At 44.6% G+C, this 26,212-nt stretch overlaps 1 protein-coding gene across 2 annotated transcripts in view; it reads right to left on the bottom strand.

Moving 5' to 3' along the window:
- Positions 1-358: 358 nt before the first annotated feature.
- The window catches only part of camk2a (calcium/calmodulin-dependent protein kinase II alpha), a 234,142-nt gene continuing 208,288 nt past the window's right edge, over positions 359-26,212 (bottom strand). Inside the window, exon 19 of one of the 2 annotated variants that reach the window (XM_052103734.1) lies at positions 359-574. The gene's annotated coding sequence lies outside the window, so the exon portion shown is untranslated. Of the gene's footprint in view, positions 575-9,910; positions 10,135-26,212 lie in introns of those variants that run through there. The other variant, XM_052103733.1, reaches the window with a different exon arrangement.

Here is a 26,212-nt window from a genome sequence, read left to right on the forward strand (position 1 = left end):
CAACAGCACAACCAGACTGCTCCTGTCTGTACTTTTAACTCAGTGGTTCTGGTTTTGCTTCAGGACAGATTTTACATTGGACATCAAGTGTTGTCCTGCCATAGATTAAACATAACCTGTATTTAATGTATCCTGTTTCACATTTCCTTTTATGTTGCATAGTTTTGTTCATGGATTTCCAGTACAAGGACATGCATCATGTGACATTATTTTTGTTGTTGATGTCAACAACAAAATCTACAGGAAGTTGTCTCTCCCCCTTTTAAAAATGGAACAGCATATTTACTTCTATGAGCCCATTATTATTGTCAGGATAGAGACCAGGAGGCAGAGGTAAGTGAATCCAAACACAGCTTTATTCAGGTGACAATCGTGTAAGGTGGGTATAAGGTGAGTTTTCAGGTGCAGGTTTGGTGAAGATCGCTGGATGTACGGAGAACAACAGGTAATCCAGATAACTTCAATCGTGGCATAATACTCAGTCTCAGTTCGTTAATCCATTCTTTCTTCTAGGACTGGTCGGAGCAACTTGGACAGATATCAAACATGGGCTTTCAGGAATCGGACGGGAGATCTGGAGATGGCAGAACAACAATGCAAAGGGTTAGTATTGAGTCAGGTAAGGAAGCGGAATACTCAGGTGTTCAGGTTTCACAGGGTTCACAGGATACGGGAGGAAACGGTCTGTTCCTGTTGGAGGCTTGACAAAGACTGGGATCGCAGTGAGTGTTCTTATGAGCTGGTTGATGAGGTAATTGATGATGACCAGGTGTGTGTGTTTAATATTCTGGAGAGAGTGATCTTTGAGTGGTGGGCTGAAACGAGCTTGATTGATCGCTGACATTACCCCCCCTCCAGAGGGGACAGGCAGTCCAGGGGGCAACGAGGGGCAAGCAGGAAGTCCAAGGTGGCACAGAGGGCAGGCAGGAAGTCCTGGGGGGCACGAAGGGCAAGGACAGGTTCAGGTGGTCTGGGGGCCGGCCATAGGGCAAGGATAGGTCTGGGGGACCTGGGAGGGGACCACGGGACAGGGATTGGGTCAGGGGCCCTGGGAGGAGGCCACAGGACAGGGGCCGGGTCAGGAGGAGGCCACAGGTCAAGGATAGGTTTGGGGGACCTGGGAGGAGGCCACTGGACAGGGACTGGGTCAGGAGGCCTGGGAGGAGGCCACAGGATGGGAACAGGGTCAGGAGGCCCGGGAGGAGGCCACAGGACAGGGACTGGGTCAGGAGGCCGGGGAGGAGGCCACAGGACAGGGACTAGGTCAGGGGTCCTGGGAGAAGGGCACACTAAGGGGACAGGTTTGGGTGGACCAGGAGCTGGCCACAAGGCAAAGGCCGGTTCAGGGGACCTGGGAGGTGGCCATCGGACAGGGACAGGTCCAGGAGGCCTGGGAGGCAGCCTCAGGACAGGGACAGGTCCCGGAGGCGGAGCTGAGAGGGGCTCTGGAGACGAAGCTGTGGGCGGTTCTGGAGGCCCAGGAGGCGGAGCTGAGGGAGGCTCTGGAGGCTCAGGAGGCGGAGCCGTATGAGGCTCTGGAATCTCTGGGTGAAGAGCCGTAGGAGGCTCGGGAGGCGGAGCCAAGGGAGGCGGACCCATGGAAAGCTCAGGAGGAGCAGGAGGCAGAGCTGAGGGAGGCTCTGGAGGCTCAGGAGGCGGAGCTGAGGGAGGCTCGGGAGGCTCTGGAGGCAGAGCCGTAGGAGGCTCTGCAGGCGGAGCCGTAGTAGGCTCTCGAAGCGGAGCCGTGGGTGGCTCTGGAGGCGGAGCCGTGGCTGGCTCGAGAGACTTGAGGGGTGGAGCCCTGGGAGGCTCGGGAAGCTCAAGAGGCGGAGCCCTGGAAGGCTCGAGAGGCTTGAGAGGTGGAGCCCTGGAAGGCTCAAGAGGCTTGAGAGGCAGAGCCCTGGAAGGCTCGAGAGGCTTGAGAGGTGGAGCCATGGAAGGCTCGAGAGGCTTGAGAGGTGGAGCCATGGAAGGCTCGAGAGGCCTGAGAGGCAGAGCCCTGGAAGGCTCGAGAGGCTGGAGGGGCAGAGCCCTGGAAGGCTCAAGAGGCTTGAGAGGCAGAGCCCTGGAAGGCTCGGAAGGCGGAGCTCTGGAAAGCTCGGGAGGCGGAGCTCTGGAAAGCTCGGGAGGCAGAGCTCTGGAAAGCTTGAAAGGCGGAGCTCTGGAAAGCTCGGAAGGCGGAGCTCTGGAAAGCTCGGGAGGCGGAGCTCTGGAAAGCTCGGGAGGCAGAGCTCTGAAAAGCTCGGGAGGCGGAGCTCTGGAAAGCTCAGGAAGTTCGGAAGGCAGAGCTCTAGGAAATTTGGAAGGCGGAGCTCTGGAAAGCTATGGAGGCGGAGCTCTGGAAAGCTCGGGAGGCGGAGCTCAGGAAAGCTCGGGAGGCGGAGCTCTGAAAAGCTCGGGAGGCGGACCTCTGGAAAGCTCGGGAAGTTCGGAAGGCAGAGCTCTAGGAAGCTCGGAAGGCGGAGCTCTGATAAGCTCGGGAGGCGGAGCTCTGGAAAGCTCGGGAGGCAGAGCTCTGGAAAGCTCGGGAGGCGGAGCTCTGGAAAGCTCGGGAAGTTCAGAAGGCAGAGCTCTAGGATGCTCGGAAGGCGGAGCTCTGGAAAGCTCTGGAGGCGGAGCTCTGGAAAGCTCGGGAGGCGGAGCTCTGGAATGCTCGGGAGGCTTGGGAGGCGTTGGCTCTTGGACGGTCATGGCTACTGGCGCTGGCTTTTGGACGGTCACGGCTACTGGCACTGGCTCTTGGACGGTCACGGCTACTGGCACTGGCTCTTGGATGGTCACGGCTACTGGCGCTGGATCTTGGACGGTCACGGCTACTGGCACTGGCTCTTGGACGGTCACGGCTACTGGCACTGGCTCTCTGACGTCGGAGGCTAACGGCTCGCTGGCCGTGGCAGGCGTGGGCTTTGGCTCGCTGGCCATGGCAGGCGTGGGCTCTGGCTCGCTGGCCGTGGCAGGCGTGGGCTCTGGCTCGCTGGCCGTGGAAGGCGTGGGCTCTGGCTCGCTGGCCGTGGTGGGCGTGGGCTCTGGCTCGCTGGCCGTGGCGGGCGGAGACTGGGGAGCAGAAGCCTTTCCTCTTCTCTTTCTCCTCCGGGCAGATGAAGTGGACTGTGCAGGCTCAAGGGAATCAACTGGTGTGGGGTTTTTTTTGCTGGTTATGTTGTGGAACACCGGCTCGGTGTCCACCTCCCCCACGGTGAACGCAGGATCCGCGAACAGTAGGGCGAGGTCAATATATTGAACCAGGCTGAGGGAACAGCGACCACCAGGCATACAAGAAGTTGGCTTATTTAGCCCATAATGAAAAATGTCTTTAAGGGCTACCTCATTGAAGTCGACCTGATCTGCCAGGGCACAAAATTCCGCGACAAAAACCTCCAGGGGTTGATTCCCCTGACTGAGAGCCAAGAGCCGAACTGCTGGGTCCATAATGGAGATCTTTGATCTTTTTGTAGGATACAATTGAGGTTGTTGTTCGAGGATGAGCGAGGATTGCAGCAAGAATCCGTTGCAATCTTCCGCCCGACCTGAGAAGGGCACTGGTCGGGAAGCGGAGTTGGCGACGCACACCAGAGAGGAAGCGGGGTTTGCGGAAGTGCCGTCTTCGGGTTGTTTGGATTCAATGGCGGTGTAGGTCAAGCCTTCTGTCAGGATAGAGACCAGGAGGCAGAGGTAAGTGAATCCAAACACAGCTTTATTCAGGTGACAATCGTGTAAGGTGGGTATAAGGTGAGTTTTCAGGTGCAGGTTTGGTGAAGATCGCTGGATGTACGGAGAACAACAGGTAATCCAGATAACTTCAATCGTGGCATAGTACTCAATCTCAGTTCTTTAATCCATTCTTTCATCTAGGACTGGTCGGAGCAACTTGGACAGATATCAAACAAGGGCTTTCAGGAATCGGACGGGAGATCTGGAGATGGCAGAACAACAATGCAAAGGGTTAGTATTGAGTCAGGTAAGTGTCACAATTCCCTTGTTGTCTACCCTGGTTTCACTTGTCTTTGTCCGAACTACATTTCCCACAATCCACCTGCCGTCATCACTGCCATTTTGTGTCATTGTTCACACCTGTTCATCATTTGTATTATCCTGTCCTTGTGTATTTAAGCCCTGTTTCTTGTTCACTCCTGGTCGATCGTTGTATGTTGTAGTCTGGTATGTGTCCTCATGCCCTATTGTTTTAGTTTATGTTTTGTTTCCCCATTGTGGGCTTTACTTTGTGTTTTGCCTGTATTCTAGTCAATAAAGATAACTGCATTTGGGTCCTCAACCTTCGTCTGCCTTCGCTGCCTCATACGTAACAGAACGATCGACCTAAAATGGATCCAGCAGCATTCTTCGCCGAACTGACCCAGGCGGATCTGTCAGTCTGGGAGTTCTCCCACTTTTTCATCAGCGTGGCCAGTTGCACCGGCTGGGATGACCACACCCTGAAGGTGGCGTACTGGTTCGGTGTTCCCAAACACCGGTGGTGGGAACTCCCGGAGACCGGAGACTGCACCTGGCGGAAGTACGTGGGACTCATCTTGGAGGAGTTCGCTGCCGGGGAGCCACCACTCCAGATCCCAGCTCCCGCCTCTGGGCTTTCCTCGCCAGCCACGGTGAGTGAGCCAACCCCCACGCCTGCCGTGGTCAATGAACCAGCGCTGCTAACTTCATCCGCCCTGAGGAGGAGAAGAAAGGCCTCTGCTCTCCAGCCTCCGCTAACCACGGCCAACCAGCCAATGCCTGTAGCCTCCGATGTCAGTGAGCCAGCGCCTGTAGCCTCCGATGTCAGTGAGCCAGCGCCTGTAGCCTCCGATGTCAGTGAGCCAGTGCCTGTAGCCTCGACCGTCCCTGAGCCAGCGCCTGTAGCCTCGACCGTCCAAGAGCCAGTGCCAGTGGCCATGACCGTCCAAGAGCCAGTACCCCCCGAGCTTTCCAGAGCTCCGCCTCCCGAGCTTCCCAGAGCTCCGCCTCCCGAGCTTCCCAGAGCTCCGCCTCCCGAGCTTTCCAGAGCTCCGCCTCCCGAGCTTTCCAGAGCTCCGCCTTCCGAGCCTCCCGAGCTTTCCAGAGCTCCGCCTCCCGAGCTTTCCAGAGCTCTGCCTTTCGAGCTTTCCAGAGCTCCACCTTCCGAGCCTCCCGAGCTTTCCAGAGCTCCGCCTCCCGAGCTTTCCAGAGCTCCACCTTCTGAGCCTCCTGAGCTTTCCAGAGCTCCGCCTCCCGAGCTTTCCAGAGCTCTGCCCTCAGAGCCTCCTGTGGCTCCGCCTCTCGAGCCTCCCAGGGCTCCGCCTCTCAAGCCTCTCGAGCCTCCCAGGGCTCCGCCTCTCAAGTCTCTCGAGCCTCCCAGGGCTCCACCTCTCGAGCCTCCCAGGGCTCCGCCTCTCGAGCCTCCCAGGGCTCTGCCTCTCAAGTATCTCGAGCTTCCTAGAGCTCCGCCTCCCGAGTCTCTCAAGCCTTCCAGGGCTCCGCTTCCCGAGTCTCTCGAGCCTTCCAGGGCTCCGCCTCTCAAGTTTCTCGAGCCTTCCAGGGCTCCACCTCTCAAGCCTCTCGAGCCTACCAGGACTCCGCCACTCAAGCCTCTCGAGTCTTCCAGGGCTCCGTCTCTCAAGTCTCCCGAGATTTCCAGAACTCCTCCTCCCGAGCCTCCTAGGGCTCCGCCTCCCAAGCCTCTCGAGCCTTCCAGGGCTTCGCCTCTCAAGCCTCTCAAGCCTACCAGGACTCCGCCACTCAAGCCTCTCGAGCCTCCCAGGGCTCCGCCACTCAAGCCTCTCGAGCCTCCCAGGGCTCCGCCACTCAAGTCTCTCGAGCCTTCCAGGGCTTTGCCCCTTGGGCCTCCCGAGCCTTCTGAGGCTCCGTCCCCAGAGCCTCCCGAGCCTCCTGCGGCTCTGCCTCCTGAACCTCCTATGGCTCCACCTCCCACGGCTCTGCCACCAGCGCCGCCTTCCTCGGCTCCGCCTCCTGAGCCTTCCAGGGCTCCGCATCTAGAGCCTCCTACGGCGCCACCTTCCTCGGCTCCACCTCCCGAGCCTTCCTCGGCTCCACCCCAAGAGCCTTCCAGGCCTCCGCCTCTAGAGCCTCCTACGGCGCCACCTCCATCGGCTCCACCTCCTGAGCCTTCCAGGCCTCCGCCTCTAGAGCCTCCTACGGCGCCACCTCCCTCGGCTCCACCTCCTGAGCCTTCCAGGGCTCCGCCTCTAGAGCCTCCTACGGCGCCACCAACCTCGGCTCCGCCTCCGGAGCCTCCAAGGCCTCCGGAACCTGTCCTTACCCTGTGGCCAGCTCCCAGGCCTCCTGAACCTGTCCTTGATCTGTGGCCAGCTCCCAGGCCTCCTGAACCTGTCCCTGCCCCTTGGACTGCCTGCCTACCCTCTGTGCCTCCTTGGACTGCCTGTCTGCCCCGTGCCTCCTTGGACTGCCTGTCTGCCCTTTGTGCCCCTTGGTCTGTCTGTTTGCCCCTTGTGCTCCCTTGGTCTGTCTGTTTGCCCCTTGTACTCCCTTGGTCTGTCTGTTTGCCCCTTGTGCTCTCTTGGTCTGTCTGTTTGCTTCCCCCCCACACTCCTTGGTTGTTTCTGAGGAGCGTCTGGAAGCCGCTCCTTTGAGGGGGGGTTATGTCACGATTCCCTTGTTGTCTGCCCTGGTTTCACTTGTCTTTGTCCGAACTACATTTCCCACAATCCACCTGCCATCATCACTGCCATTTTGTGTCATTGTTCACACCTGTTCATCATTTGTATTATCCTGTCCTTGTGTATTTAAGCCCTGTTTCTTGTTCACTCCTGGTCGATCGTTGTATGTTGTAGTCTGGTATGTGTCCTCCTGCCCTATTGTTTTAGTTTATGTTTAGTGTCCCCATTGTGGGCTTTCCTTTGTGTTTTGCCTGTATTCTAGTCAATAAAGATAACTGCATTTGGGTCCTCAACCTTCGTCTGCCTTTGCTGCCTCATACGTAACAGTAAGGAAGCGGAATACTCAGGTGTTCAGGTTTCACAGGGTTCACAGGATACGGGAGGAAATGGTCTGTTCCTGTTGGAGGCTTGACAAAGACTGGGATCACAGTGAGTGTTCTTATGAGCTGGTTGATGAGGTAATTGATGATGACCAGGTGTGTGTGTTTAATATTCTGGAGAGAGTGATCTTTGAGTGGTGGGCTGAAACGAGCTTGATTGATCCCTGACAATTATCATGTTTGTTACCTAATATTACATATTAATACACATATTACACAGAAGGAAAGGCTCCTCTTTACCATGGTTAGGTCAGTGTGCTAGTCTTAAATAATAGTAATAATAATAATAATAATAATAATAATAAATTAATGGATTTATGAAAAATAAATACTAGCTGAAACACATATTTTGACCTTTAACTAAAACTGCGATTGTTGAAATAAAATGAGGTCTAATAGATTCTACCTTTAGATTATTTCAAACGAAACGAACATTTTGTCAAAATATAACATGTAAAATCCTGAAACAAATTTGTGAAGGTGATGTGTGTAATTATTATTATTTGTATTTTTTTGGCGCATAGCACTCTTTTCCTCCTCAGTGCTGTTTGGCGTGTCAGGGCTGCCTACTGATGAGAGATTCGACTTAAATTCCTCCTTAATGCTTTAAACTGAAAAGTCTCACTAGAATTGAGATTGGTCGCATCAGTTTTGAGGTCTGCTCTCTGCAATATCGAGGGAAGCCCGGTTGTTGCACACGCGTGCCAGAGAGAGGAGCAGTTCATTAGCGCAAGCTGGGTCCGTTACACTCTTGCAAAAGTGCATATGAGAAGCCTTTGGCTCAGGGGTGGGCAACTATTTTGGTAAAGGGGCCACATCAGGCTTTAAGTAGTGCATAGGGGGGCCACATTGTATTACCTTTGAGATACAATGTTCTGCATTGATTTGGTTTTTGTATCTTTTAAGCCCAGAAATAGTGCACTCAGTTTTCTGAAGTGTATCTGTGACTAGTGAGACTATTCTGCAATTGCCTAACGTATTGTATTGCTCTACAAAGATAGATACTTTTCTATCAGGCATTAAAAAACTGAATAAACTTCCCTGTTAATTTATTATTCAATTTAACACTCTCTACATCAGGGATCTGTTTTAATAATAATAAAAAAAAAATGAAATTTATAGAACTTCTAATGTTTGTTGCAAAACGGACGAGTTTAATTATTTTTTTCTGAAACCGTTTACATGCTAAAAAGGGTCATGATGCGGGTCTCCTCAATGGAGGAGCAGCACACAACTGAATAGCAGAGGCTGCATGACTATGATAAAGGATTACTGCAAGAGTTAGATTAACATACAGCCGCTAAGGGACTTCAACATTTCTAAATTGCACAAATAAAAACACATATACATATTCATCTCTGGCTTGCTTTTGCTCGCATGTCAGTGCGTCAATGATGCCGATATCTACTTTTAGATTTAATTTAAACACTGAGAAGGTTTACCTGCAAAATTAGAAGCACCAAAAATCACAAGCAGCCTCAAGAATGGACACAGAGTGGCTATATAACACTTTTCCTTGAGCAGAATATTGCACTACAGATCGCTAAGTTTGTTCAAAGGAAGAGCGAGAGACATAAAAAGTGCAATTGCATGTATGGCTGCCAGATTGCACAAAATAAGTATAACATTAGGCAGAATATTTCCAATTCCCTCAATTATAAAGCTCAAACTGGGGGTGTTTCGTCTCTTATCAGGCAACCCTGAGCATGTTAAACGCTTGTGGAGACGCGTTAGGTCCCAATGCAAGTTAACTGAAATATCAAAAAAAAACAATATACACTTTTACAATAAATGAGCCACGGGCCACATTAAACCATGTGGATGGAGGTCCTGATCCAGCCCGCGGGCCGTAAATTGCCCATGTCTGCTTTAGCTGTTTGCAAGATTATCATTAGATCTGCCTCGGCAGTCCTAAATAGTTTATCACTTTGGCGGCCGCTGAAATATCTTCAATGGGAGAACCATGGCATTGTTCTTTCCCTGCTGTCCACAACCCAGTCCGAATAGACCAGTTGAGAAACACTGCTTTAACTCACACACACACTCACTTATGTCAGACCCCCTCGCCTCGCTTCTCTCTGACATTTTCTCCGCTGCGTGCGTGCGTGCGTGCATGCATGTGTGATGCATGTTGACTAGTCTGACAGGCAGACAAGGAGGAAAGGAGATGCGCACGTGCATGTGAGATTCTCCGTCCTGTTGCATTTCTTTCTACCAATCATATGTGCATTTAGCTTATATTGTCATGAGTATCTGGCAGATTTCAGAAATAAAATCGGTGATTGGATGGCGAAGACACTGAGACAGGAACCATGGGAATAGTTGTTCCCAAATTTGAATGCTCCAGCTGGAAAAGGTTAAAGGTTCTAATCCGTCGATATACAATTATATGTTTTAATTAACAAAGATTGTATCCGCACCTCAGTTGATGTATATATTGAATGGGGACACATTGTTTGCATTTTTTTTATGGGATTCGACTGCAAAAGACTTCAACCAAATAATTAATAGAGAGTGGATTAGACATGCGTTTTCTTGTATTTTTACATTTCAGTTGATATTTTTACTATATTTTATTTATATAAAATATAATAAATATGTTTACTAACATTAAACTTTAAATTCAATTATGCCAAATACCTCAAAACATGTGAATATGCACAAAAAAGTATCATGACATTTAATGCTTTGCCATGCCAACAGTATTTAAGATATCATGAAACACTTCAGAATTTCAAATTTGCAATGCTTTGACATTAATCTGTATTTTTTTGAAGCAATTCTGACTAACATAATAGGGATTTTTCGACGTCTGTTTAAAGTGACACACTTCCTTCCACCAGTTGGTGGCGTTACGACCGTGACCCACATTAGTCACATCAAAGTGATCAGCCCGCAAGGACAAACATTTGGCTCAATTGTTTTGTTTTTTATTGTCCACAAAATATTAAATTGCACTGTATCAGATCGCAAGACTCAGCAGCGGACAGTGAGGACAGCTGAGAAGATCACTGGAGTTTCTCTTCCCTCCATCATGGACATTTACACCACACGCTGCATCTGAAAAGCCACCAGCATTGTGGATGACCCCACGCACCCCTCACACAAACTCTTCACCCATCTTCATCCAAACTTTTCGCCATCTGGAAAAAGGTATATTGTTATAAGGTCATAATCAAAATATTGGCTAAAGAACATATTAAGGTGATAATATGACCCCCTGAACACTATGCACCCCTCAAAACACAATACAAAATAGACATTGTCAAAAATACATGGTTGGTGGACATCTATTTTTATATGGTCAATAATCAAAATATTGACAAAAAACATATTAAGGTGGCTATATGACTCCCCTGAACAGTATGCACCCTTCAAAATCTCAAAAATAAGCTGTCAACAAACCATGTATATTTTTGATTTGTATGCATTGCAGATGGGACCTTCTTATCTCATAGTTGGAACCACTTAGAGAGATGAAACCTGCACTTCTGTGCTTGACTTGACCTCCCCTGTTCATGTGTTGAATATCAGTAAGATTGGAGAAATTCAAAGTTTTTGCCCCAAAAAATAAGGTCATAATCAAAATAGATTAAATAAAAATTAACTTTATCACAAAAACCCAAATATCACAGTTTTTTGGCTATGGCACAAAATGACCAGCTAAAATTATTTCACTAATCATATCAGCAGCACCTGAGATAGTGTGAATGAGTGTATAAATAATTTGTCCAATTTGCACGAAAATTGGCCTGCATTATCTAGAGGCACTCACAACAAATATGTTTTCACAGACTTTTGATAAACCATACCGTTTTCCAATGGCGCTTTAACGAATTCGACAAAGAATGTGCTAAATTTAATTTAAGGCTGTATCTCCATAATGCTTTGAGGGATTGGGACACAACTTCGTACATGTCATCACAAATCGTATCTTAGGTTACCTGAAACGTTTTGTTGCATTGCCCCCTACTGGTTAAAAGATATGAAAAAAGCACATTTTTAATTATAACTTCTGAACAGTTTGTCATAAAATCAACAAATTGGTCTAATTAGATTCAGTAGGGCATAGCGAGTCCAACGATGTGAAAAATTCCTATGTCGGCCATTTTGAATTGAGTTTAGAAATTCTGTATTTTACGAATGACTTCAATAACCTTTACGAAACTCGGTATGTGTCTTTGGCACCATGCTCTGTAGGGACTCAAAAAGTTTCGGGACAGCGCCACCTTTTGGTAAAAATGTATTATAATATTGCATAAAAAGGCTAATAGCTATTGACTCCTGTCATGAGTCATGAGTCTGGTCATGATAGATTCCATGGTTCATACCGAGAACAATGAAACCAATAATGTCATGATCAAGCAAACTTCCTGACCTTTAAATGTTTTGAAAACATACTTTTTCGAACACCTTCTAGACTGTTTTTCCAATTTGCATGAAAATTGGCCTGCATCATCTAGAGGCACTCCCAACAAAAATTTAACTTGAGGCTGTATCTCTGCAAGACTTTGAGGGATTGGGACAAAACTTGTTATGTGTCATCACCTTTAGGCCCTGAGCTTACCTGGAGCATTTTGGTGCACTGCCCTCTTCTGGTCAGGAGATAGCTGAAAATTAGTTTTTTGGCTTATAACATTTGAACACTTTTGCTGAAAAATAATGAAAATTGTCTCTTTAGATCAAGTGGTACATACTGAGTCGAATGATACCACATTTTCCTATGTCTGCCATTTTGGATGTCGACCATTTTGAATTGAATCATAAAGTGCTGTATTTACCAATGACTTGGTGTATCGTTACGAAACTCGGTATGTGTCTTTGGCACCATAACCTGAATGGACTGAAAAAGATTTGGAACAGCGCCACCTTGTGGCCAAAAATTATAATGCTATTTATATAAATGCTAATAGCGATTGCCTCCTTTTGTCTACTGTAATGAGACTGGTCTTGATAGTTTTCTTGGTTCATGCCGAGAAATATGATACCAATTATGTCATGATCGAGCTAACATCCTCTCTGCCACTTTTAAAAGTTTTGAATAGCTACTTTTTAATTCCTCCTAGACTGTTTCTCCGATTTGCATGAAAATAGTTCTGTGTCATCTAGAGGCACTCACGACAAAAATATGTTCACAGAATTTTGATTAACCATACCGTTTTCGATTGGCGCTTCAACAAATTTGACAAAGAATGTGCAAAATTGAACTTGAGACTGTAACTCTGCAAAGCTGTGAGGGATTGTGATGAAACTTTGTACGTGTCATCACCATTAAGTCCCAAGGCACCTGCAGCATTTTGGCACACTTTCCCCTATTGGTCAAGGGAAAAATTTTATTATTCTGCTTCTTCTTCTTCTGCCACTCTTGAGTCCTATAGAACCGCTTACAGGAAAGTTATGAAATTTGGCACACATATAGAGGACAGTCTGATGTGTCACCATAGTAAACTTGGCATCTCTACCTCAAACCCTCTAGCGCCACCAACTGTGAAATAATTTTTTTTCTCTGATTCCAAGGCTCACAACAATTCGATTGCAACCTATGATGTAATTTTCTGTCATGATTAATTTTCCGGCATTTAAAATAAATAAAAAAAAATGACTTTTTCAAACTCGTCCTAGAGCATTTGTCCAATTTGCACGAAATTTTGCCTGAATCATCTAGAGGCACGCACGACAAAAAGTTATTCACAGAATTTTGATAAACCATACCGTTTTCCAATGGCGCTTTAACGAATTTGATGAAGAACTCGCAATATTGAACTTGAGGCTATATCTCCGTAACACTTTGAGGGATTGGACAAAACTTGGTACATTTCATCACCGTTAGTATCTGAGGTTACCTGCAGCGTTTTGTTGCACTACCCCTACTGGTCATGAGATATGAAAAAAGCTAATTTTTGCTTATAACTTCTGAAAAGTTTGTCATTAAATCATCAAATTAGATTCAGTATGGCATTGCGAGTCCAACGATATGAAAAATTCCTATGTTGGCCATTTTTAATTTAGTCATAAAATGCTGAATTTTACGAACAACTTGGCGTATTGTTATGAAACTCGGTAAGTGTTTTTGGCACCATGTAGGGACTCAAAAGTGTCAATTGTGATGATTCATTCTTTATTAATATGCAAATCCAGTTTTACTGGTTATTAATTATGTCATAATGATATTATGTTAATCTGTAAATCTGAGGACCTACCCCACGATCCCTAAGTTAATTCGATCTGATCCAGGAGAGTTTGCTCTACTCAGGATAGAATTGGAGAATCTGCTCCCCCCAGACCTGACTGAACTTTTTAAATATCAGATCTTAGTGGATCATCTTAAGCTCGAGGAGGCTAGAATGATAGCAGATGCTTATCTGAACTCACTGATACAATGGCTGCGTTCCATGAGAAATTCAGCAAACCGCAGCTAGCCTTAAGTAGAATTGCTATTGTCCTAGAGAGCCCTGACATAAAGCAAGGTGATATCTCCACCTTCCAGAGGTTCGCTCTCAAGGTGCAGTCTCTAGTTGGCCTACTGAGAACCTTGAGACATGACGGTGAACTGGAGTTGAGTTGTGGGTCTCATGTCACGCACCTGCTGAGTAAGCTCCACCCATTTTCAAGGTCATATGTTCCACCAACCTGGCACAACCCCTAATCTAGTTGACCATTTGAATTGGCTCCGTTACGAAACCTGGTGCAATAGCTACGATGGCGAGCCGATGTCTAAAGGCTCACATGCTAAGTCAGACTCTGGAAAGAGAACTGTGACAATCTTGCATGGAGTTGGAGAATCCCAGAGGGAGACTCCTGTCTATCATAAAGGTTCCATTTCACAACCTAAACCTGCTAAAGTGAAATGTTATTGTCCTTTCTGTTATAAGACTGATCATTACCTGAGCCAGTGTGCCTCCTTTGCTAAACTTACCTCCTATCAAGTCAGGACCTGGATTTGAAGCAACAATTGTTGCTGGCATTGTGCTAGATTGCATTATGCAGCTCAATGTGACCTTAAAAAGTCCTGCAACCTCTGCCAATGCACCCATCTTCACCCTCTACATGAGGTTAATGTTAGTCCCTCCCAGAAGCAGGACTCAGCTGTGGAGAAGAGCTGCCTAACAAATTCTTCTCCAGATCGATTCTTTCTGGATAAACCAGAGATACTAACAACCGTTATGCTCAAAGTAGTTCCTGTAAATCTGCATTATGAATATCCCACTGTAGGGCCTTGCCCCACTCAAAATGGCAGGGAGACAGCATGGCCCTTTGTTCTATGATCAAAGGTGAGACAGAGTCCTTCGCAGTTTAACAGCTGAATGTGAAGTCCCGCCCATGGGCCCAGCCTCAAACGTCATAATGACATATTGATGTAATTTCGTCATCAAAACCGGCAAACAGCAGTGAGTTCGCTCTCTATGCATACAGTTGCACAAGCCTGCAGATTAAAGAGACTCGTATCTACACATACAAAGGAGTTTTCCCTCCTTCTGGACAAAGAGAGACCACGTTTTTCTAACCTCACCATTTATCCACGGTAGAGTAAGATTAACTTAGCTTTGTTCCAGTCATGTAGTATACTTATTACAACTTGTTCATTTAATTTTCACTGCTAGACAACAGTGAATTTATTTAGAAAAGGTTGACTACCTCCTGCATTTCTCTCCATCACCGGACCTGAGAAATAACGCAGAGATGTGTCTTTTCGCTGACGAACGTAAGACAAAGGACCCACTCCAGATCGTTTTCTCCTGACCGCTCAACGCTACAGGAATTCAAATGGACAACCCTGCTGAAATCACACAGGATTTCCCAATTCTCCTAAAGAGATTTAGGTTGAATACACACTGAAATTCATGGAGCGAGCAGCATGCGGTTTATGTCCGAATCAGGCAGGTGTTTTCAAATTCTCCCGCCTGTTTCATTCAGTTCCTTTGTGTGTCTGCTTATTACCACCCGCACAGTATTAACTCCGTTGCTCTGGATCTGATCCAGCCATCTTTCTTTCCCTCCACATTCAAATAATCGTTGGTTCCGCCCTTTATGATCTAATCCTCCATTTTGAAACTAGTTTCCATTTAGAATTCAGTTTGCCATTTTGAACCTAGTTTTTCAATGTTGAAACCGATCCTCCATTTTGAAACTAGTTCCCCACGTGGAGTTTAATCTGTCATTTTGTGTCCTTTGTTACAAAATCTAGACACACACCCACATACATCCATACACTTAAGATATATAGCTCCACTATTTAGTTTGGACTTCCATTTTATGTGTTTGTGTTATATTCATATAGTATTGGTGGTGTTCATTGCTGTTTGATTATAATAAATCTTTTTATATTATAATATGTACTCCTGGTTGTTTGTTTGAATATTGTGTTGAAGTCAGCCTCTGCCACGTCAAGAACTCCCCTATTACTTCAGTATTGTTAAATTGTTGTTGTTAGAAACCAAATGTAACCAGATTACTGTGGGATTCATACAGCAATAATTTGACTAGCTTCTTCTAGTATTTGAGTATTCTGATTATGAATCAGAATACTCAACCTTCAGGGTAAATTTTTATGAGACTTGATCTGTCATTTACTATCATTTTTCTTTTGTCAAAGAGTGCTGCCACGAGGATAGAATTTAGAAAGTTAAATTCTATTATTTAATTTAATTATTAACTAATAATTAATAAACATTAATTATTAGTTATATCTGATACTAAAACTGAACTAAACAGCCAGTGAACCCTACAGCACCTTGGACACCTTCGCTCTTCTAGATGACGGCTCAGAGGGGACTATTCTGCTCTCCACTGCAGTTAAAGCCTTGGGCATCCAAGGTGTCCCTTAAGATCTTCCTTTGTGGACAGTGATAGATGACAGTCAAGTCCTTCATGGTTCCTCCATATCCTTTCAGATCTCCCCCATTTTTAAACTCAAACTAGAAATAAGATCAATCATGTCTTTACTGCAGATCGTCTTAACCTGTCACGTCAGTCTTACCCTGTAGAACAACTATTCCATAAGTACAGACATTTAAGGGGTCTTCCTATCAGTAAATTCACTGAAGTCCAGACTTAACTTCTCAATGGTTCCGATCAGCCTCATCTCATAACTCCAACTGAGCCTGTTCGATTAGGTGGCCCAGGTGCGCCAGCTGCAGTTCATACATTCCTGGGATGGATGCTCCAGGGCCCCATCCCTTCAATGGGGCAGCCTCATGCCACACGACAATGTCTGCTAACCTCCTTAGATTCAATCCAGGATGAACTCCTACAGAACGTCCAACGACTATGGCAGTTGGATATGGATATGGTTCATCAGCGCGATGGCAAAGAGGTAACCCAGTCTAAGCAGGATCAGGAGGCTCTTAAGCTGCTTGAGAAGAAGACTCTCATCCTGGAAATGGAGGGTATCAATCGGTTGACTAAGCCCTTACTGTGGCGAAAGGGCATTCCTGTGTTAAATTACCTAATGAGTCATTCCTACCTACCCTTTGCAGTCTGGAAAGCCGTCTGCTGAAGGATCCTGTCAAAGCTGAGGTCTATAAAGAGGAAATAAGGAAACGCATTGAGTCTGGTGCAGTTCGAGAAGTGACTGACCCTATACCTGATTCAGCCAGTTAGCCACAATGGAAAGTTCTGCATTGTCTTTAACTGCTCCCATCAGTTCCAAGGACAAAGCCTTAATCAGTACCTGTTGCACAGTCCAACCCTCGGGGCCTCTCTGTTAGGTGTCCTTATCCGCTTCAGAGAACATCCTGTGGCAGTGAGTGGGGATATCAGGGCAATGTTCCACCAGGTCCATCTTCTACCTGGGGACCGTCCTTTGATCTGTTTCCTTTGGCGGGACATGAAGATGGATGAGGCACCCAAGACTCTAGAGTGGCAGGTATTGCCTTTCGGTATGATATCCAGTCCATGCTGTGCTATCTACACACTACAACGCCATGTACAGCCACACCCTCAGATGGATGAGACAATTTGGTTTTCGGTTGAGAGATGTTTCTATGTTGATAACTGCCTGCAGAGCCTGCCTACTGCTGATGCAGCTAGAAGCTTGATTGATCAGCTATGAAATATCCTTTCAGGAGCTGGATTTGACATTCACCAGTGAGCCCGTTATGATCCTAAGGTGCTGAGTCACCTACCAAACAATGCCTGAGCAGCAAGTGTGGAAATGTGGTTGATGCAGGAGAAGGCAGATATCCCTGAGTCAATGCTAAATTTGAGCTGGAATTGGCTGATGGACACCTTGTCCTACAAACACCGACCTGTGGTATATATGACTCCCACTTTGAGGAACATCTATAAGGTCCTGGCTACCCAGTACAACCCTCTAGGATGGCTTTTACCTTATACAACTCGAGCGAAGGTCATCATTAAATAATTGTGGAGGAATTCTGGAACAAACAGAGAGGGTGTGACAACCTTAACCTTTCACCTGAGCTCACCCAGTCCTGGAATGCGTGGGAGGAAGAACTCTGATACCTTCATTGTGTTACCCGGACTTTTGTCCCTCCTGAAGTTAGGATGGATGGAGCTACCCATGAGGTATATATCTTCTCGGATGCCTCTGAGCAGGCTTGTGGTGCGGTGGCTTACCTCTGAACTTCTGACCAGGAAAGTCAGACCTATATGTCCTTCATTATGGCACGCTCCCATGTCACTCTTAAAATAATTCACTCTATTCCAAGACTGGAACTCTGCGGAAGTCTAGTCGCAGCACAGATGTCTAAGTTACTGGAAACCGAGTTGACCTTAAGTATCAAATCTATTTCCTAGTGGACAGACTCTACAACAGTCCTCCAGTGGTTAAACTCAGAGTCCTTCGCTTCCAAGTCTTTGTTGGGAACACAATTGCTGAGATTCAGGAGCTGACGGAGAAGTGTTCTTGGCATTATGTGGGCTTTGCAGCCAACCCGAACGACCTCACGAAAGGGAAACCTCTCCCATACCTTGCTACACCAAAACAATGGTCGCAAGGACCTTCTTTCCTCCTCCAGGATTCCAAGGAATGGCCAGTAATATCTAAGACTGAGTCTATGGAACACAAAGTCTTTTGTGAAATCAGCCTTTTGTGGAATCAATACCTTACCTTCCTCTGCTGACCCCACTGGTGGATGGAACTACCACACCTGGCTAGAACTATTGGATGTCACTGCCCAAGAACTTTGAGCTACCCTAGCTCCAGGGACTCCTCCAGAGGCTTAGGATTACCACCAGGCTGAGGTCCATATCCTCAAATGGATACAGCAGGAATCCTTATCTGAGGATTATAAACTTTTAGAGATTGGAAAGTCAGTCAGGTCCAGAAGTCGACTAATCACCCTAGCACCTGAAATGGATCCATCCTATGGTCTAATAAGTGTAGGAGGTCATTTGAGGCGAGTTGTAGGCATCGAGGATGCCATATTGCATCTGGTGGGCTTGGATCCTAATCACCCAGTCACTTGCTTGATCATTCACCATTATGATCACCAGTTACATCATTCTGGATCGGAATGGTTGTTTGTAGAAATACGGAGATATTACTGGATCCCTCATGGTCACGAAGTGGTTCGACGGTTCCAACATAATTGCCCAGAATGTCAACAGTGGAGGGCCGAGCCGACAATCCCTAAGATGGCAGATCTGCCATCTGTGCACCTTCAGCTTTACAAACCTGCCTTCCATTCTTGTGAAGTGGACTGTTTGGACCTATGCTGGTCAAAATCGGAAGACGTACAGAGAAGCATTGGGGTATTCTCTTTAAATGTCTGACCAAGAGAGCAGTCCATCTAGTCTTACTCCCTAGCATGAGTAAAGACTTATTCCTCATGGCTCTTAGAAGGTTTGTCTCGAGGAGAGGGACACCAGCAGAGTTATGGTCTGATCGAGGTACTAACTTCCACAGAGATGAAAGGGAGTTACTGGAAGCTTATGCCACATTAGTTCCTGACATACAGAGTCAACTTGCCTGCCAAAGGATCAACATCCACTTTAAACTGCCATCGGCACCTCACTTTGGTGGAGCTTGGGAGAGGGAGGTGAGATCTGTTAAATTGGCCTTGTACACAGTCTTGAGTTCACAGTCAGTACCTGAGGAAGTTTTAATGACAGTCTTGCTGGAAGTGGAGGAAACTATTGAGGTATGTGTCCTCAGACGTGGCAGATGCTGACCCAGTAGTCTCATTATGGGGCGGCCTGATGGAGCTCTGCCTCAAGTAATTTACTCTGAATCAGAGATGTAAAGTCGCCAACACTGGAGACATTGGACGGATTCTGGTCCAGGTTTATAAGGGACTATCTTCCTAGCCTCCAAACTAGGCAGAAGTGGCAAGCCTCTCCTCCAAATTTAAAGGAAAAAACTTTTGTTGTCATTGTAGACCCTCAATCACCTCGGAGCTTATGGCCTGTAGGAAAAGTCATTAAGACCCACCAAAGCCTGGATGGTTATATCCGGTCAGCCAATGTAGAAATAAAGGGCCAAGTTTATACCAGACCACTTGCCCACCTGGTCATCCTGCCGGCCTTACCAAAGGATGGACTTAATGTCCCTAACCCTGACTAGTTGAGTCGCCTTTCATGGATGCAAAGATGCTACACATCTTTGGGGGCGGCTGTTATAAAGGCTCATTTGATATGGACTTTTATTCTGAAACTGTAGCCATTTATGTAGCCAGAAACATTTTACATTTACATTTATGCATTTGGCAGACGCTTTTATCCAAAGTGACTTAGAGTGCAATTATTACAGGAACAATCCCCCTGGAGCAACCTGGAGTTAAGTGCCTTGCTCAAGGGTACAATGGTGGTGGCCGTGGTGTTCGACCTAGTGACCTTCTGATTTGCTTTAGCCACTACGCCACCACAACGTAACAATCCCACAGTGAGCATTATAGTTAGTTGAGCTGCTGCTATCTGCTGTGTCTGTGTGATCTGTGCACTGTTATCTGAAAAGATGTTTATTCCTGCTTGTTCGTGATGACTGATGCAGATGTAACATCCAGATGTTAGTCATTGACCTCAAAGTAAATCTATTTGATTATATTTGTGTTAACAGTGATCTGAAAAGTGTTATATGATTCTGCATATGTACACGTCCGTATATTGCCCTGAAGCGATCGTTCTGTGTTAATTAGATCGCTAACATTGTTTAAATTGTGATGATTCATTCTTTATTAATATGCAAATCAGTATTACTGGTTATTAAGGTTATTATGTTAATCTGTTAAAATGTTATCACCCCGAACGAGTGATTAGAGTCATGTTTGTTTGAATGCTTTTCATGTTAGCCACAATGTTATCCATACATGGGAATATTATGTTATTAATGGCCAATGATCACTTGTGGCTTATGTTATCCTGTAAATAACTTGTTTATGTTGGACTGTATTAGTACAGCAATGTCACTAATGTGAATTAAGAGTATTTCCGTTTCCTTATGTAACAATGAATGCCTGTTCTTATGTGCATATATTCTGTTCATTCATTATCTTTATTGTATTTCTTGTTTTCAGACTACAAAACGATATCATTATCACTACATATACATCTATATGTACATCACTGAATTTAGATCTGTGGTCCATTCATCTACCATCAATACACAGTGATTAAGTTGAACATCTGTCTCCTCATCATTTGTGCTCTGAAAGGCACCCAGGGGGGTTTACTCATCCATTAGTTAATCAGAACCTAACAGTTCAAACGCATCTACAACAGACCATCTTGTGGTCAAAATTTATAATGCTATTTCTATAAATGCTAACTGCGATTGACTCCTTTTGTCTACTGTAATGAGACTGGTCTTGATACATTCCGTGGTTCATGATGAGAGCAATGATACCAATTATGTCATGATCGAGCTAACTTCCTGTCCTCCACTTTTAAATGTTTTGAAAAGTTACTTTTTCTAACTCCTCCTCGACTGTTTGTCTGAATCTGTTTTTTGTGTGAAATTTTCGACTTCCTCAGATCTTCTTGAAATTTATACCATAGAAAGAGGAGGCTTGGAGAAGAACAGAAATAGAGGTTTCAGCTCACTAAGTCTGTCCACAGCTGAGATCTGGACATCCCACATACAATTTGTCCCATTCACAGAAATAAAGGTTTCGTGCTCAGTGGAATTGTTATGTTTTGAAGGACATAGGTTGATCAGGGGGCTTCACTGAGTAACCTAAATGTGATTTCAAGTCATACATTTGATCAAGGATTTATAAAAATGATGTCCACCAAGTGATGATTTAAGCAAATGCAAATAAATTGCAAGTGGGTAGTCAAAAATAATAATTATCAAAAATAATTGATTGGTGGACATCATTTTATAACTCCAGGATCAAAGTTTTGACATGAAATCACATTTAGGTGACTGTAGGACTCGCCCTGAACATATAATAATAAATTGGAAATGGGCAGTTAGTCTGTTGGTGGACATACAGCTAAACAATCAATTGGAAATGGGAAGATAGTCTGTTGGTGGACATACAGCTAAACAATCAATTGGAAATGGGTAGTTAGTCTGTTGGTGGACATACAGCTATACAATAAATTGCTAATTTGCAGTTAGTCTGTTGGTGGACATACAGCTATACAATAAATTGCTAATTTGCAGTTAGTCTGTTGGTGGACATACAGCTATACAATCAGTTGGAAATGGGCAGTTAGTCTGTTGGTGAACACATACAGCTATACAATAAATTGCTAATTGGCAGTTAGTCTGTTGGTGGACATACAGCTATACAATAAATTGCTAATGGGTATTTAGTCTGTTGGTGGAAATACAGCCATATAATCAATTGTTAATGGGCATTTAGTATGTTGGTTGACATAAATCTATACAATCAATTGGAAATGGGCAGTTAATCTGTTGGTGGACACATACAGCTATACATTAAATTGCTAAGTGGCAGTTAGTTTTTTGGTGGACATACAGCTATACAATCAATTGGAAATGGGCACTTAGTATGTTGGTGGACATACAGCTATACAATCAATTGCTAATTGGCAGTTAGTCTGTTGGTGTTACAGCTAAGTGGCAGTTAGTTTTTTGGTGGACATACAGCTATACAATCAATTGGAAATGGGCACTTAGTATGTTGGTGGACATACAGCTATACAATCAATTGCTAATTGGCAGTTAGTCTGTTGGTGGACATACAGCTATACAATCAATTGCTAATGGGCAGTTAGTCTTTTGGTGGACATACAGCTATACGATCAATTGGAAATGGGCAGTTAATCTGTTGGTGGACACATACAGCTATACAATCAATTGCTAATTGTCCAAAAATAATACAATACAAAATGACTGAAAGGGGCGTGTTTATGGAAATGTCCACATTGCCTCAATGTATATGTGTCAATAAATAAAATTTTGTTTTGACTGAGGGTTTTTCAAACCTAACATGCTTCAAGATCACATCGATCTGAAGTACTGTGCAAAGAATGGCCTACATTCACCTTTAGAGGGTGCTACAGGCCATGCCCAAAAGTCCCATTTTCTTATAAAAAAATATTATTTGGTACATTGATACTACAGGACAACGGGAACCCCCACACCAAGAATGGCCAACATTCGCCCTTAGGGGGCGCTACAGGCCATGCCCAAATGTCTATATTTCCACACCATTTGTCCAATTCTTCTGAAACTTGGTGTACATGCCTCAATTCTCATGGGGAACAAAAAAGCTTCAAGGATCCATAAGGTCCAGCATGATGGATTTTCCTGTACACTGAATATATTTCGATTAGGATTCTGACAGAAAGACATGTTTTTTAGGTTCCTCCATTGAATAGGTTGAACCACAACATTCTGCTGATACATTTTTAAATGATTTGCCATTTTGAAGAATCCTTATTGCTGCTTGCAAATATATTTATTATTAGATTTGTCCAGAAGAAGGAAATCTATTGTTATTGACGGTGTAATTATTATTAGATTCCTTCAGTAGATGGAAATCTATTGTTATTGATGGTATTATTATTATTATTACTATTATTATTATTAATAGATTCCTCGGTTAGGAGGGAATCTATTGTTATTGATGGTTTTATTATTATTGGGGTCAAGCCCCGATGGGGCGAAAGACCCCTCTTGTTTCTGTTAGTTTTTTTATTATTAGGGGTCAAGCCCCGAAGGGGTGAAAAACTCCTATTGTTTCTGTTAGTTTTCTTCTTATTATTATTAGGGGTCAAGCCCCGAAGGGGTGATAAACCCCTATTGTTTCTGTTAGTTTTCTCATTATTGTTATTATTATTATTATTATTAGGGGTCAAGCCACGAACGGGCGAAAGACGCCTATTGTTTCTGTTAGTTTTCTTCTTCTTCTTCTTCTTCTTCTTCTTCTTCTTCTTCTTCTTCTTCTTCTTCTTCTTCTTATTATTATTATTATTATTATTATTATGCTTCTTCTTCTTCCACTCTTGAGTCTATGGCAGCCCATAGAACCGCTTGTGGGAAAGTTATGAAATTTGGCACACTGATAATGATGAGGACAGTATGATGTGTCACCATAGCAAATTTGGCATCTCAAACCGTCTAGCGCCAACAACTGCCCAGATTTGCACTCACGTTTATGTTAATAACTTTTGAACCGTGAGTCCTAGAAACAAAAATTTTCTATTTTCTTTTTCATCTGATTCCATGGCTCAAGATGATTCGAATGCATCGTATGACGTCAATTTCCGTCATAAAAATTTTTCAGGCATTTTTTATTTTAATTTTCATTTTTTCGTACTTATCCTAGGCCGTTTGTCCAATTTGCATGAAAATTGGCCTGAATTATCTTGTGGCTGTCATGACAAAAATTAGTTCACAGAATTTTGAGAAACCATACCGTTGTCGATTGGCACTTACACGAATTCAACAAAAACAAGCAAAATTGAACTTGAGGCTAAATCTCCGTAACACTATGAGTTATTGGGACAAAACTTGGAACATGTCATCAACATTAGGCTCTGACCTGCAGCGTTTTGTTGCACTGTCCCCTACTGGTCACGAGATATGAAAAAGCACATTTTTGCTTATAACTTCTGAACAGTTTGTCATAAAATCATCATTAGATTCAGTAGGGCATTACGAGTCCAACGATATGACAAATTCCTATATCGGCCATTTTGGACATCGGCCATTTTGAAATTAGTCATAAATGACTTGGCATATTGTTACGAAACTCGGTATGTGTCTTTGGCACAATGCTATGTAGTGACTCACAATGTTTCGGGACAGCGCCACCTTGTGGTCAAAATATATAATGCTATTTATATAAATGCTAATAGCGCAAAAATCAGCCTGCATCATCTAGAGGCACATACGATAAAAAGATATCACAGAATTCTGATAAACCTTACCATTTTCAAATGGCGCTTCAACGAATTTGACCAAGAATGTGCAAAATTGAACTTCAGGCTGTATCTCTGCAACACTTTGAGGGATTGGGACGAAAATTGGTATGTGCCATCAACATTATGCCCTGAGATTTTTGGCACACTGCCCCCTACAGGTCAGGAGATAGCTAAAAAAGATTTTTTAGCTAAAGAAGAAAATTGTCTCTTTAGATCAAGTGCTACATACTGAGTCAAAGGATACCAAATTTTCCTGTCGACCATTTTGGTTGTCGGTCATTTTGAATTTAATCATAAAATGCTGTATTTTCCATCGTCATGGTGTATCGTTACGAAACTCGTTATGTGTCTTTGGCACCATGAAAACGTTTGGGACAGCGCCACCTTGTGGTCAAAACATATAATGCTATTTATATAAATGCTAATAGCGATTGACTCCTTTTGCCTAGTGTAATAAGACTGGTCTTGATAGATTTCATTGTTCTTGCCGAGAACAATGATGCTATGGTATATTTCCTTAAATATATAGTGTGTTTTCTTTTAATGTAGTGTATTTTCTTTTATTAATTAAGTAATATTATATGTGAACAAATGAATGCAACTAACATGGCTTTGTGAAACAAGGCACATGTGTGCAACATGTACTATATGATCCATGGGCACCAAGGACAACGTTAAAGCTACATGTCCCATATGCAGACCATGGCAAACCATGACATAAGCACAATCTATGCTAAACAGTACAGGCAAAGCAAATATTGAGTTTTGTTTTAAATAGACAGGCGAGGGACTTTCCACCAATAGTTAAAAAGAAGGCCAGGTAAAAGATAATGTGGCGAGCGAAAGGACACGAGAAGCAGGCCCATTGGTCAGATAGTGGAATAAGAGATAACAGAAAGCTATATAATTGAGAGTTTGGGACTGTGTATTCAGAACGGACAGCTGACCGGCTCAAGCTTGTTGGTGTTTTCATAAAACTACAACTTTGGCATCTGGAACTCAAGACTCCGAGAGTTTTTCTTGTATCTTAGAGAGATTCTTCACGATTTTCCATGACATATCCTGGCGCCCAACGTGTGGCTTGCGTTGAAGTTAGGGGGAAGAAGGACCACTGAGAGGACCGCTGGCTCGAAATACACAAAACCACCGGTGCCAAAAACGAGGTAAGCATTTTGCTTAAAGGTGTTTTTGTGTGATCTGAGATGGAAGGCCCCAGTAAGTGGTCTCCCTGAAACTTTGCCAGTCTGGACATAGAACAATTTGAACTGATTGGCTGAAAATAGAGGCGAGTTCCAGATTCCAAAAACTGGAGGGTGGGATTATTTATAGAAAGTAATAAAGGCCTGAGAGGTGAGCCTGTGAAGCAGCTGGCGCGTGAAAGTCCTGTATCTAGGTGTGTTTGTGCCAGAAGAGGGCAGAAAAACCTGCGCAGGTGGAAAATTCCTAGTACAGGTGTAAAATTCCTGGGTCGCAGTGGGAGCAGGTGAGATTCACGCAGAAAATTCCTCCAGGTGTTAAATAAGTTATTTAAAAGTTTGAAGTATTCAACGAGGCCCGGACTGTATAAGGAATGGGGGAGATGTTGAACTGTGTGCATGAATGCAATAATGAGATATATGCATGACTAACAATGATTGTCTGTGCATGTGTACACATAGTACTAACTGCGCTGTTTCTGTGTTTAACTGAAAGCATGAATTCAGTGTCAGTGATATATTGTGCAGTAAGGGCAGAATAACTCAGATAACCAGATACAATAAAAAGGATGTCAAATAAGAGTAAAGAGTAAAATATAGAAAAATAACCAATTGTTTAAACATTTGTTAAAATCACAGAGACATGAACGGTCTCAGATTTTTTCCCTGTCTTGCTCTCACTCACTGGATGGCTGAACGGACAGCCCCATGAGTGAGAAGAAGG

This window comes from Xyrauchen texanus, chromosome 34 (assembly GCF_025860055.1).
Source record: "Xyrauchen texanus isolate HMW12.3.18 chromosome 34, RBS_HiC_50CHRs, whole genome shotgun sequence".
Lineage (NCBI taxonomy): Eukaryota > Metazoa > Chordata > Actinopteri > Cypriniformes > Catostomidae > Xyrauchen > Xyrauchen texanus.